Genomic DNA, 14,390 nt, shown 5'->3' with positions numbered 1-14,390 from the left:
CAATCAGGTTCCTGGAATTGCTGATTAGGGTAGAAGTGGGGAAGAAAAAGTTAATATGCCTGCGGAGGCAGAACGAGGGATCAGGACCTGCATGACGTCACTAGCATGTGATGCATACGTCACAAAAGACCTTCAGTCACACCCCGCAGAGCTGAGCTCCTCCCCGTCACATGACAGTGACATCATCACAGGTCCTTTAGTCTCGCCACTGCTTATCTCCGCCCCCTGTCACTTGACATCACCACAGGTCCTTGTCGCTGCTGCTGGGGGATCTCTACTGGTCGCTGTTATCAGCCGGACTCCTCCTGCGGTAAGATAACATCAGCTGGTTTCTGAGGTTCCGCTGGGGCTGTGCGGTGGGGGACATGATGTGCATGGAGGCTCGGCGGTAGTAGTGGGGACGGGGGTTGTATATAAAATGAAGAGGGTAGTAGTGGTCACAGGGGATGTGTATGTGATGAGGGGAGTAGTAGAAGTATTGGTAACGGGGGTTGTATATGTGATGAGGGGAGTAGTAGTAGTACTGGTGATGGGGGCTGTATATGCGATGAGGGGAGTAGTAGTACTGGTGGTGACAGGGGTTGTATATGCGATGAGGGGAGTAGTAGTAGTTGTAGTGGTGGTGACAAGGGATGTGTATGTGATGAGGGGAGTAGTAGTAGTGGTGGTGACGGGGGTTGTGTATGTGATGAGGGGAGTAGTAGTAGTGGTGGTGACGGGGGTTGTGTATGTGATGAGGGGAGTAGTAGTAGTTGTAGTGGTGGTGACAAGGGATGTGTATGTGATGAGGGGAGTAGTAGTGGTGCTGGTGGTGACAGGGGTTGTATATGTGATGCGGGGAGTAGTAGTAGTAGTAGTGGTGGTGGTGGTGACAGGGGTTGTATATGTGATGAGGGGAGTAGTAGTGGTAGTGGTGGTGGTGACAGGGGTTGTATATGTGATGAGGGGAGTAGTAGTAGTGGTGGTGACGGGGGTTGTGTATGTGATGGGGGGAGTAGTAGTAGTGGTGGTGACGGGGGTTGTGTATGTGATGGGGGGAGTAGTAGTGGTGGTGACGGGCTGTATATGTGATGAGGGGAGTAGTAGTAGTGGTGGTGACGGGGGTTGTGTATGTGATGGAGGGGAGTAGTAGTAGTGGTGGTGACGGGGGCTGTATATGTGATGAGGGGAGTAGTAGTAGTGGTGGTGACGGGGGTTGTGTATGTGATGAGGGGAGTAGTAGTAGTGGTGGTGACGGGGGCTGTATATGTGATGAGGGGAGTAGTAGTAGTGGTGGTGACGGGGGTTGTATATGTGATGAGGGGAGTAGTAGTAGTGGTGGTGACGGGGGTTGTGTATGTGATGAGGGGAGTAGTAGTGGTGGTGACGGGGGTTGTGTATGTGATGAGGGGAGTAGTAGTGGTGGTGACAGGGGTTGTGTATGTGATGAGGGGAGTAGTAGTGGTGGTGACAGGGGTTGTATATGTGATGAGGGGAATAGTAGTAGTGGTGGTGACGGGGGCTATATATGTGAGGGGAGTAGTGGTAGTGGTGGTGGTGACGGGGGCTATATATGTGAGGGGAGTAGTAGTACTGGTGATGGGGGCTGTATATGTGATGAGGGGAGTAGTAGTAGTGGTGGTGGTGACGGGGGCTATATATGTGAGGGGAGTAGTAGTAGTAGTGGGGGTGGTGACAAGGGATGTGTATGTGATGAGGGGAGTAGTAGTACTGCTGACGTGGGCTGCATATGTGAGGGGAGTAGTAGTAGTAGTGGGGGTGGTGACAAGGGATGTGTATGTGATGAGGGGAGTAGTAGTAGTAGTGGTGGTGGTAACGGGGGCTGTATATGTGATGAGGGGAGTAGTAGTAGTGGTGGTGACAGGGGTTGTATATGTGATGAGGGGAGTAGTAGTACTGGTGGTGGTGGTGACAGGGATTGTATATGTGATGAGGGGAGTAGTAGTAGTGGTGGTGCTGACAGGGGTTGTATATGTGATGAGGGGAGTAGTAGTGGTGGTGGTGGTGGTGACAGGGGTTGTATATGTGATGAGGGGAGTAGTAGTACTGGTGGTGGTGGTGACAGGGGTTGTATATGTGATGAGGGGAGTAGTAGTGGTGGTGGTGGTGACAGGGGTTGTATATGTGATGAGGGGAGTAGTAGTAGTGGTGGTGGTGGTGACAGGGGTTGTATATGTGATGAGGGGAGTAGTAGTAGTAGTGGTGGTGGTGACAGGGGTTGTATATGTGATGAGGGGAGTAGTAGTGGTGGTGGTGGTGACAGGGGTTGTATATGTGATGCGGGGAGTAGTAGTGGTGGTGGTGACAGGGGTTGTATATGTGATGCGGGGAGTAGTAGTAGTAGTGGTGGTGGTGGTGACAGGGGTTGTATATGTGATGAGGGGAGTAGTAGTGGTAGTGGTGGTGGTGACAGGGGTTGTATATGTGATGAGGGGAGTGGTAGTGGTGGTGGTGACGGGTTGTATATGTGATGAGGGGAGTAGTGGTGGTGACGGGTTGTATATGTGATGGGGGGTAGTAGAAGTAGTGGTGACGGGGGTTGTATATGTGATGAGGGGAGTAGTAGTAGTAGTGGTGGTGACAGGGGTTGTATATGTGATGCAGGGGGTAGTAGTAGTAGTGGTGGTGACGGGGGTTGTGTATGTGATGAGGGGAGTAGTAGTAGTACTGGTGACGGGGATTGTATATGTGATGAGGGGAGTAGTAGTAGTGGTGGTGACGGGGGTTGTATATGTGATGAGGAGAGTAGTAGTAGTAGTGGTGGTGGTGACAGGGGTTGTATATGTGATGAGGGGAGTAGTAGTGGTGGTGGTGGTGACAGGGGTTGTATATGTGATGCGGGGAGTAGTAGTGGTGGTGGTGACAGGGGTTGTATATGTGATGAGGGGAGTAGTAGTGGTAGTGGTGGTGGTGACGGGTTGTATATGTGATGAGGGGAGTGGTAGTGGTGGTGGTGACGGGTTGTATATGTGATGAGGGGAGTAGTGGTGGTGACGGGTTGTATATGTGATGGGGGGTAGTAGAAGTAGTGGTGACGGGGGTTGTATATGTGATGAGGGGAGTAGTAGTAGTGGTGGTGACAGGGGTTGTATATGTGATGCAGGGGGTAGTAGTAGTAGTGGTGGTGACGGGGGTTGTGTATGTGATGAGGGGAGTAGTAGTAGTACTGGTGACGGGTATTGTATATGTGATGAGGGGAGTAGTAGTGGTAGTGGTGACGGGCTGTATATGTGATGAGGGGAGTAGTAGTAGTGGTGGTGACGGGGGTTGTATATGTGATGAGGGGAGTAGTAGTAGTGGTGGTGACAGGGGTTGTATATGTGATGCAGGGGGTAGTAGTAGTAGTACTGGTGACGGGGATTGTATATGTGATGAGGGGAGTAGTAGTAGTGGTGACGGGCTGTATATGTGATGAGGGGAGTAGTAGTAGTGGTGGTGGTGACGGGTTGTATATGTGATGAGGGGAGTAGTAGTAGTGGTGGTGACGGGGATTGTATATGTGATGAGGGGAGTAGTAGTAGTAGTAGTAGTAGTGGTGGTGGTGGTGACGGGTTGTATATGTGATGAGGGGAGTAGTAGTAGTAGTGGTGACGGGCTGTATATGTGATGAGGGGAGTAGTAGTAGTGGTGGTGACGGGGGTTGTATATGTGATGAGGGGAGTAGTAGTAGTGGTGACAGGGGTTGTATATGTGATGGGGGCAGTAGTAGTGGTGGTGACGGGCTGTATATGTGATGAGGGGAGTAGTAGTAGTGGTGGTGACGGGGGTTGTGTATGTGATGAGGGGAGTAGTAGTAGTACTGGTGACGGGGATTGTATATGTGATGGGGGGTAGTAGTAGTAGTGGTGGTGACGGGGGTTGTGTATGTGATGGGGGAGTAGTAGTAGTGGTGGTGACGGGGGTTGTGTATGTGATGGGGGGAGTAGTAGTGGTGGTGACGGGCTGTATATGTGATGAGGGGAGTAGTAGTAGTGGTGGTGACGGGGGTTGTGTATGTGATGAGGGGAGTAGTAGTAGTACTGGTGACGGGGATTGTATATGTGATGGGGGGTAGTAGAAGTAGTGGTGACAGGGGCTGTATATGTGATGAGGGGAGTAGTAGTAGTGGTGGTGACGGGGGTTGTGTATGTGATGAGGGGAGTAGTAGTAGTGGTGGTGACGGGGGCTGTATATGTGATGAGGGGAGTAGTAGTAGTGGTGGTGACGGGGGTTGTGTATGTGATGAGGGGAGTAGTAGTGGTGGTGACGGGGGTTGTGTATGTGATGAGGGGAATAGTAGTAGTGGTGGTGACGGGGGCTATATATGTGAGGGGAGTAGTGGTAGTAGTGGTGGTGGTGACGGGGGCTATATATGTGAGGGGAGTAGTAGTACTGGTGATGGGGGCTGTATATGTGATGAGGGGAGTAGTAGTAGTGGTGGTGGTGACGGGGGCTATATATGTGAGGGGAGTAGTAGTAGTAGTGGGGGTGGTGACAAGGGATGTGTATGTGATGAGGGGAGTAGTAGTACTGCTGACGTGGGCTGCATATGTGAGGGGAGTAGTAGTAGTAGTGGGGGTGGTAACAAGGGATGTGTATGTGATGAGGGGAGTAGTAGTAGTAGTAGTGGTGGTGGTAACGGGGGCTGTATATGTGATGAGGGGAGTAGTAGTAGTGGTGCTGACAGGGGTTGTATATGTGATGAGGGGAGTAGTAGTAGTGGTGGTGGTGGTGACGGGTTGTATATGTGATGAGGGGAGTAGTAGTAGTGGTGGTGGTGGTGACAGGGGTTGTATATGTGATGAGGGGAGTAGTAGTGGTGGTGGTGGTGACAGGGGTTGTATATGTGATGAGGGGAGTAGTAGTAGTGGTGGTGGTGACAGGGGTTGTATATGTGATGAGGGGAGTAGTAGTAGTAGTGGTGGTGGTGACAGGGGTTGTATATGTGATGAGGGGAGTAGTAGTGGTGGTGGTGGTGACAGGGGTTGTATATGTGATGAGGGGAGTAGTAGTAGTGGTGGTGACGGGGGTTGTGTATGTGATGAGGGGAGTAGTAGTAGTGGTGGTGACGGGGGCTGTATATGTGATGAGGGGAGTAGTAGTAGTGGTGGTGACGGGGGCTGTATATGTGATGAGGGGAGTAGTAGTAGTGGTGGTGACGGGGGTTGTGTATGTGATGAGGGGAGTAGTAGTGGTGGTGACGGGTTGTGTATGTGATGAGGGGAATAGTAGTAGTGGTGATGACGGGGGCTATATATGTGAGGGGAGTAGTGGTAGTAGTGGTGGTGGTGACGGGGGCTATATATGTGAGGGGAGTAGTAGTACTGGTGATGGGGGCTGTATATGTGATGAGGGGAGTAGTAGTAGTGGTGGTGGTGACGGGGGCTATATATGTGAGGGGAGTAGTAGTAGTAGTGGGGGTGGTGACAAGGGATGTGTATGTGATGAGGGGAGTAGTAGTACTGCTGACGTGGGCTGCATATGTGAGGGGAGTAGTAGTAGTAGTGGGGGTGGTAACAAGGGATGTGTATGTGATGAGGGGAGTAGTAGTAGTAGTAGTGGTGGTGGTAACGGGGGCTGTATATGTGATGAGGGGAGTAGTAGTAGTGGTGCTGACAGGGGTTGTATATGTGATGAGGGGAGTAGTAGTAGTGGTGGTGGTGGTGACGGGTTGTATATGTGATGAGGGGAGTAGTAGTAGTGGTGGTGGTGGTGACAGGGGTTGTATATGTGATGAGGGGAGTAGTAGTGGTGGTGGTGGTGACAGGGGTTGTACATGTGATGAGGGGAGTAGTAGTAGTGGTGGTGGTGACAGGGGTTGTATATGTGATGAGGGGAGTAGTAGTGGTGGTGGTGACAGGGGTTGTATATGTGATGAGGGGAGTAGTAGTGGTGGTGGTGGTGACAGGGGTTGTATATGTGATGCGGGGAGTAGTAGTGGTAGTGGTGGTGGTGACAGGGGTTGTATATGTGATGAGGGGAGTGGTGGTGGTGGTGACGGGCTGTATATGTGATGAGGGGAGTAGTAGTAGTGGTGGTGACGGGGGTTGTATATGTGATGAGGGGAGTAGTAGTGGTGGTGACAGTGGTTGTATATGTGATGCGGGGAGTAGTAGTAGTGGTGGTGGTGGTGACGGGTTGTATATGTGATGAGGGGAGTAGTAGTGGTGGTGGTGGTGACAGGGGTTGTATATGTGATGAGGGGAGTAGTAGTAGTGGTGGTGGTGACAGGGGTTGTATATGTGATGAGGGGAGTAGTAGTAGTAGTGGTGGTGGTGACAGGGGTTGTATATGTGATGAGGGGAGTAGTAGTGGTGGTGGTGGTGACAGGGGTTGTATATGTGATGAGGGGAGTAGTAGTAGTGGTGGTGACGGGGGTTGTGTATGTGATGAGGGGAGTAGTAGTAGTGGTGGTGACGGGGGCTGTATATGTGATGAGGGGAGTAGTAGTAGTGGTGGTGACGGGGGTTGTGTATGTGATGGGGGGTAGTAGTACTGGTGACGGGGATTGTATATGTGATGAGGGGAGTAGTAGTAGTGGTGACGGGCTGTATATGTGATGAGGGGAGTAGTAGTAGTGGTGGTGACGGGGGTTGTATATGTGATGAGGGGAGTAGTAGTAGTGGTGACGGGCTGTATATGTGATGAGGGGAGTAGTAGTAGTGGTGGTGACGGGGGTTGTATATGTGATGAGGGGAGTAGTAGTAGTGGTGGTGACAGGGGCTGTATATGTGATGAGGGGAGTAGTAGTAGTGGTGGTGACGGGCTGTATATGTGATGAGGGGAGTAGTAGTAGTGGTGGTGGTGACGGGTTGTATATGTGATGAGGGGAGTAGTAGTAGTGGTGACGGGCTGTATATGTGATGAGGGGAGTAGTAGTAGTGGTGGTGACGGGGGTTGTATATGTGATGAGGGGAGTAGTAGTAGTAGTGGTGACGGGCTGTATATGTGATGAGGGGAGTAGTAGTAGTGGTGGTGACGGGGGTTGTATATGTGATGAGGGGAGTAGTAGTAGTGGTGACAGGGGTTGTATATGTGATGGGGGCAGTAGTAGTGGTGGTGACGGGCTGTATATGTGATGAAGGGAGTAGTAGTGGTGGTGGTGGTGACGGGGATTGTATATGTGATGGGGGGTAGTAGTAGTAGTGGTGGTGACGGGGGTTGTGTATGTGATGGGGGGAGTAGTAGTAGTGGTGGTTAACGGGGGTTGTGTATGTGATGGGGGGAGTAGTAGTGGTGGTGACGGGCTGTATATGTGATGAGGGGAGTAGTAGTAGTGGTGGTGACGGGGTTTGTGTATGTGATGAGGGGAGTAGTAGTAGTGGTGGTGACGGGGGCTGTATATGTGATGAGGGGAGTAGTAGTAGTGGTGGTGACGGGGGTTGTGTATGTGATGAGGGGAGTAGTAGTGGTGGTGACGGGCTGTATATGCGATGAGGGGAGTAGTAGTAGTGGTGGTGACGGGGGTTGTGTATGTGATGAGGGGAGTAGTAGTGGTGGTGACGGGGGTTGTGTATGTGATGAGGGGAGTAGTAGTGGTGGTGACGGGGGTTGTGTATGTGATGAGGGGAGTAGTAGTGGTGGTGACAGGGGTTGTATATGTGATGAGGGGAATAGTAGTAGTGGTGGTGACGGGGGCTATATATGTGAGGGGAGTAGTGGTAGTGGTGGTGGTGACGGGGGCTATATATGTGAGGGGAGTAGTAGTACTGGTGATGGGGGCTGTATATGTGATGAGGGGAGTAGTAGTAGTGGTGGTGGTGACGGGGGCTATATATGTGAGGGGAGTAGTAGTAGTAGTGGGGGTGGTGACAAGGGATGTGTATGTGATGAGGGGAGTAGTAGTAGTAGTGGTGGTGGTAACGGGGGCTGTATATGTGATGAGGGGAGTAGTAGTAGTGGTGCTGACAGGGGTTGTATATGTGATGAGGGGAGTAGTAGTGGTGGTGGTGGTGGTGACGGGTTGTATATGTGATGAGGGGAGTAGTAGTACTGGTGGTGGTGGTGACAGGGGTTGTATATGTGATGAGGGGAGTAGTAGTGGTGGTGGTGGTGACAGGGGTTGTATATGTGATGAGGGGAGTAGTAGTAGTGGTGGTGGTGGTGACAGGGGTTGTATATGTGATGAGGGGAGTAGTAGTAGTAGTGGTGGTGGTGACAGGGGTTGTATATGTGATGAGGGGAGTAGTAGTGGTGGTGGTGGTGACAGGGGTTGTATATGTGATGCGGGGAGTAGTAGTGGTGGTGGTGACAGGGGTTGTATATGTGATGAGGGGAGTAGTAGTGGTAGTGGTGGTGGTGACAGGGGTTGTATATGTGATGAGGGGAGTGGTAGTGGTGGTGGTGACGGGTTGTATATGTGATGAGGGGAGTAGTGGTGGTGACGGGTTGTATATGTGATGGGGGGTAGTAGAAGTAGTGGTGACGGGGGTTGTATATGTGATGAGGGGAGTAGTAGTAGTAGTGGTGGTGACAGGGGTTGTATATGTGATGCAGGGGGTAGTAGTAGTAGTGGTGGTGACGGGGGTTGTGTATGTGATGAGGGGAGTAGTAGTAGTGGTGGTGACGGGGGTTGTATATGTGATGAGGGGAGTAGTAGTAGTAGTGGTGGTGGTGACAGGGGTTGTATATGTGATGAGGGGAGTAGTAGTGGTGGTGGTGGTGACAGGGGTTGTATATGTGATGCGGGGAGTAGTAGTGGTGGTGGTGACAGGGGTTGTATATGTGATGAGGGGAGTAGTAGTGGTAGTGGTGGTGGTGACAGGGGTTGTATATGTGATGAGGGGAGTGGTAGTGGTGGTGGTGACGGGTTGTATATGTGATGAGGGGAGTAGTGGTGGTGACGGGTTGTATATGTGATGGGGGGTAGTAGAAGTAGTGGTGACGGGGGTTGTATATGTGATGAGGGGAGTAGTAGTAGTGGTGGTGACAGGGGTTGTATATGTGATGCAGGGGGTAGTAGTAGTAGTAGTGGTGACGGGGGTTGTGTATGTGATGAGGGGAGTAGTAGTAGTACTGGTGACGGGGATTGTATATGTGATGAGGGGAGTAGTAGTGGTAGTGGTGACGGGCTGTATATGTGATGAGGGGAGTAGTAGTAGTGGTGGTGACGGGGGTTGTATATGTGATGAGGGGAGTAGTAGTAGTGGTGGTGACAGGGGTTGTATATGTGATGCAGGGGGTAGTAGTAGTAGTACTGGTGACGGGGATTGTATATGTGATGAGGGGAGTAGTAGTAGTGGTGACGGGTTGTATATGTGATGAGGGGAGTAGTAGTAGTAGTAGTAGTGGTGACAGGGGTTGTATATGTGATGAGGGGAGTAGTAGTAGTGGTGGTGGTGACGGGTTGTATATGTGATGAGGGGAGTAGTAGTAGTGGTGGTGACGGGGATTGTATATGTGATGAGGGGAGTAGTAGTAGTAGTGGTGGTGACGGGCTGTATATGTGATGAGGGGAGTAGTAGTAGTGGTGGTGACGGGGGTTGTATATGTGATGAGGGGAGTAGTAGTAGTGGTGACAGGGGTTGTATATGTGATGGGGGCAGTAGTAGTGGTGGTGACGGGCTGTATATGTGATGAGGGGAGTAGTAGTAGTGGTGGTGGTGGTGACAGGGGTTGTATATGTGATGAGGGGAGTAGTAGTAGTGGTGGTGGTGACAGGGGTTGTATATGTGATGAGGGGAGTAGTAGTAGTAGTAGTAGTAGTGGTGACAGGGGTTGTATATGTGATGAGGGGAGTAGTAGTAGTGGTGGTGGTGACGGGCTGTATATGTGATGAGGGGAGTAGTAGTAGTGGTGGTGGTGACGGGTTGTATATGTGATGAGGGGAGTAGTAGTAGTGGTGGTGACGGGGATTGTATATGTGATGAGGGGAGTAGTAGTAGTAGTAGTAGTGGTGGTGGTGGTGACGGGTTGTATATGTGATGAGGGGAGTAGTAGTAGTAGTGGTGACGGGCTGTATATGTGATGAGGGGAGTAGTAGTAGTGGTGGTGACGGGGGTTGTATATGTGATGGGGGCAGTAGTAGTGGTGGTGACGGGCTGTATATGTGATGAGGGGAGTAGTAGTAGTGGTGGTGACGGGGGTTGTGTATGTGATGAGGGGAGTAGTAGTAGCACTGGTGACGGGGATTGTATATGTGATGGGGGGTAGTAGTAGTAGTGGTGGTGACGGGGGTTGTGTATGTGATGGGGGAGTAGTAGTAGTGGTGGTGACGGGGGTTGTGTATGTGATGGGGGGAGTAGTAGTGGTGGTGACGGGCTGTATATGTGATGAGGGGAGTAGTAGTAGTGGTGGTGACGGGGGTTGTGTATGTGATGAGGGGAGTAGTAGTAGTACTGGTGACGGGGATTGTATATGTGATGGGGGGTAGTAGAAGTAGTGGTGACAGGGGCTGTATATGTGATGAGGGGAGTAGTAGTAGTGGTGGTGACGGGGGTTGTGTATGTGATGAGGGGAGTAGTAGTAGTGGTGGTGACGGGGGCTGTATATGTGATGAGGGGAGTAGTAGTAGTGGTGGTGACGGGGGTTGTGTATGTGATGAGGGGAGTAGTAGTGGTGGTGACAGGGGTTGTGTATGTGATGAGGGGAGTAGTAGTGGTGGTGACAGGGGTTGTGTATGTGATGAGGGGAGTAGTAGTAGCACTGGTGACGGGGATTGTATATGTGATGGGGGGTAGTAGTAGTAGTGGTGGTGACGGGGGTTGTGTATGTGATGGGGGGAGTAGTAGTGGTGGTGACGGGCTGTATATGTGATGAGGGGAGTAGTAGTAGTGGTGGTGACGGGGGTTGTGTATGTGATGAGGGGAGTAGTAGTAGTGGTGACGGGCTGTATATGTGATGAGGGGAGTAGTAGTAGTGGTGGTGACGGGGGTTGTATATGTGATGAGGGGAGTAGTAGTAGTGGTGGTGACAGGGGTTGTATATGTGATGCAGGGGGTAGTAGTAGTAGTACTGGTGACGGGGATTGTATATGTGATGAGGGGAGTAGTAGTAGTGGTGACAGGGGTTGTATATGTGATGAGGGGAGTAGTAGTAGTAGTAGTAGTAGTGGTGACAGGGGTTGTATATGTGATGAGGGGAGTAGTAGTAGTGGTGGTGGTGACGGGCTGTATATGTGATGAGGGGAGTAGTAGTAGTGGTGGTGACGGGGGTTGTGTATGTGATGGGGGAGTAGTAGTAGTGGTGGTGACGGGGGTTGTGTATGTGATGGGGGGAGTAGTAGTGGTGGTGACGGGCTGTATATGTGATGAGGGGAGTAGTAGTAGTGGTGGTGACGGGGGTTGTGTATGTGATGAGGGGAGTAGTAGTAGTACTGGTGACGGGGATTGTATATGTGATGGGGGGTAGTAGAAGTAGTGGTGACAGGGGCTGTATATGTGATGAGGGGAGTAGTAGTAGTAGTAGTAGTAGTGGTGACAGGGGTTGTATATGTGATGAGGGGAGTAGTAGTAGTGGTGGTGGTGACGGGCTGTATATGTGATGAGGGGAGTAGTAGTAGTGGTGGTGGTGACGGGTTGTATATGTGATGAGGGGAGTAGTAGTAGTGGTGGTGACGGGGATTGTATATGTGATGAGGGGAGTAGTAGTAGTAGTAGTAGTGGTGGTGGTGGTGACGGGTTGTATATGTGATGAGGGGAGTAGTAGTAGTAGTGGTGACGGGCTGTATATGTGATGAGGGGAGTAGTAGTAGTGGTGGTGACGGGGGTTGTATATGTGATGGGGGCAGTAGTAGTGGTGGTGACGGGCTGTATATGTGATGAGGGGAGTAGTAGTAGTGGTGGTGACGGGGGTTGTGTATGTGATGAGGGGAGTAGTAGTAGCACTGGTGACGGGGATTGTATATGTGATGGGGGGTAGTAGTAGTAGTGGTGGTGACGGGGGTTGTGTATGTGATGGGGGAGTAGTAGTAGTGGTGGTGACGGGGGTTGTGTATGTGATGGGGGGAGTAGTAGTGGTGGTGACGGGCTGTATATGTGATGAGGGGAGTAGTAGTAGTGGTGGTGACGGGGGTTGTGTATGTGATGAGGGGAGTAGTAGTAGTACTGGTGACGGGGATTGTATATGTGATGGGGGGTAGTAGAAGTAGTGGTGACAGGGGCTGTATATGTGATGAGGGGAGTAGTAGTAGTGGTGGTGACGGGGGTTGTGTATGTGATGAGGGGAGTAGTAGTAGTGGTGGTGACGGGGGCTGTATATGTGATGAGGGGAGTAGTAGTAGTGGTGGTGACGGGGGTTGTGTATGTGATGAGGGGAGTAGTAGTGGTGGTGACAGGGGTTGTGTATGTGATGAGGGGAGTAGTAGTGGTGGTGACAGGGGTTGTATATGTGATGAGGGGAATAGTAGTAGTGGTGGTGACGGGGGCTATATATGTGAGGGGAGTAGTGGTAGTAGTGGTGGTGGTGACGGGGGCTATATATGTGAGGGGAGTAGTAGTACTGGTGATGGGGGCTGTATATGTGATGAGGGGAGTAGTAGTAGTGGTGGTGGTGACGGGGGCTATATATGTGAGGGGAGTAGTAGTAGTAGTGGGGGTGGTGACAAGGGATGTGTATGTGATGAGGGGAGTAGTAGTACTGCTGACGTGGGCTGCATATGTGAGGGGAGTAGTAGTAGTAGTGGGGGTGGTAACAAGGGATGTGTATGTGATGAGGGGAGTAGTAGTAGTAGTAGTGGTGGTGGTAACGGGGGCTGTATATGTGATGAGGGGAGTAGTAGTAGTGGTGCTGACAGGGGTTGTATATGTGATGAGGGGAGTAGTAGTAGTGGTGGTGGTGGTGACAGGGGTTGTATATGTGATGAGGGGAGTAGTAGTAGTGGTGGTGGTGGTGACAGGGGTTGTATATGTGATGAGGGGAGTAGTAGTGGTGGTGGTGGTGACAGGGGTTGTATATGTGATGCGGGGAGTAGTAGTGGTAGTGGTGGTGGTGACAGGGGTTGTATATGTGATGAGGGGAGTGGTAGTGGTAGTGGTGGTGGTGACGGGCTGTATATGTGATGAGGGGAGTAGTAGTAGTGGTGGTGGTGACAGGGGTTGTATATGTGATGAGGGGAGTAGTAGTAGTAGTGGTGGTGGTGACAGGGGTTGTATATGTGATGAGGGGAGTAGTAGTGGTGGTGGTGGTGACAGGGGTTGTATATGTGATGCGGGGAGTAGTAGTGGTAGTGGTGGTGGTGACAGGGGTTGTATATGTGATGAGGGGAGTGGTAGTGGTGGTGGTGACGGGCTGTATATGTGATGAGGGGAGTAGTAGTAGTGGTGGTGACGGGGGTTGTATATGTGATGAGGGGAGTAGTAGTGGTGGTGACAGTGGTTGTATATGTGATGCGGGGAGTAGTAGTGGTGGTGGTGGTGACGGGTTGTATATGTGATGCGGGGAGTAGTAGTAGTAGTGGTGGTGGTGACAGGGGTTGTATATGTGATGAGGGGAGTAGTAGTGGTGGTGGTGTTGACGGGTTGTATATGTGATGAAGGGAGTAGTAGTAGTAGTGGTGGTGTTGACGGGGGTTGTATATGGGATGAGGGGAGTGGTAGTGGTGGTGGTGACGGGGTTTGTATATGTGATGAGGGGAGTAGTGGTGGTGACGGGTTGTATATGTGATGAGGGGAGTAGTAGTAGTGGTGGTGACGGGGGTTGTATATGTGATGAGGGGAGTAGTAGTAGTGGTGGTGACGGGGGTTGTATATGTGATGCGGGGAGTAGTAGTGGTGGTGGTGACAGGGGTTGTATATGTGATGAGGGGAGTAGTAGTAGTAGTGGTGGTGGTGACAGGGGTTGTATATGTGATGAGGGGAGTAGTAGTGGTGGTGACGGGTTGTATATGTGATGAGGGGAGTAGTAGTAGTAGTGGTGGTGGTGACAGGGGTTGTATATGTGATGAGGGGAGTAGTAGTGGTGGTGACGGGTTGTATATGTGATGAGGGGAGTAGTAGTAGTGGTGGTGGTGACAGGTGTTGTATATGTGATGCAGGGAGTAGTAGTAGTAGTGGTGGTGACAGGGGTTGTATATGCGATGAGGGGAGTAGTAGTAGTAGTGGTGACGGGGGCTGTATCTGTGATGAGGGGAGTAGTAGTAGTGGTGGTGGTGACGGGGGCTATATATGTGAGGGGAGTAGTAGTAGTAGTGGGGGTGGTGACAAGGGATGTGTATGTGATGAGGGGAGTAGTAGTACTGCTGACGTGGGCTGCATATGTGAGGGGAGTAGTAGTAGTAGTGGGGGTGGTGACAAGGGTTGTGTATGTGATGAGGGGAGTAGTAGTAGTAGTAGTAGTAGTAGTGGTGTTGACAGGGGTTGTATATGTGATGCGGGGAGTAGTAGTAGTAGTAGTAGTGGTAACGGGGGCTGTATATGTGATGAGGGGAGTAGTAGTGGTGGTGCTGACGGGTTGTATATGTGATGAGGGGAGTA

At 51.3% G+C, this 14,390-nt stretch overlaps 1 protein-coding gene across 1 annotated transcript in view; it reads left to right on the top strand.

The window, feature by feature from the left end:
• The first annotated feature begins 218 nt into the window (after nt 1-218).
• LOC136627298 (zinc finger protein 585A-like) overlaps nt 219-14,390 on the top strand; it is a 104,443-nt gene continuing 90,271 nt past the window's right edge. Inside the window, exon 1 of the mRNA XM_066602288.1 lies at nt 219-310. The gene's annotated coding sequence lies outside the window, so the exon portion shown is untranslated. The remainder of the gene's footprint in view (nt 311-14,390) is intronic.

This window comes from Eleutherodactylus coqui, chromosome 5 (assembly GCF_035609145.1).
Source record: "Eleutherodactylus coqui strain aEleCoq1 chromosome 5, aEleCoq1.hap1, whole genome shotgun sequence".
NCBI lineage: Eukaryota > Metazoa > Chordata > Amphibia > Anura > Eleutherodactylidae > Eleutherodactylus > Eleutherodactylus coqui.
The sequence above is the reverse complement of the archived record's forward strand: the minus strand, read 5'-3'. Positions and strand labels throughout refer to the sequence as shown.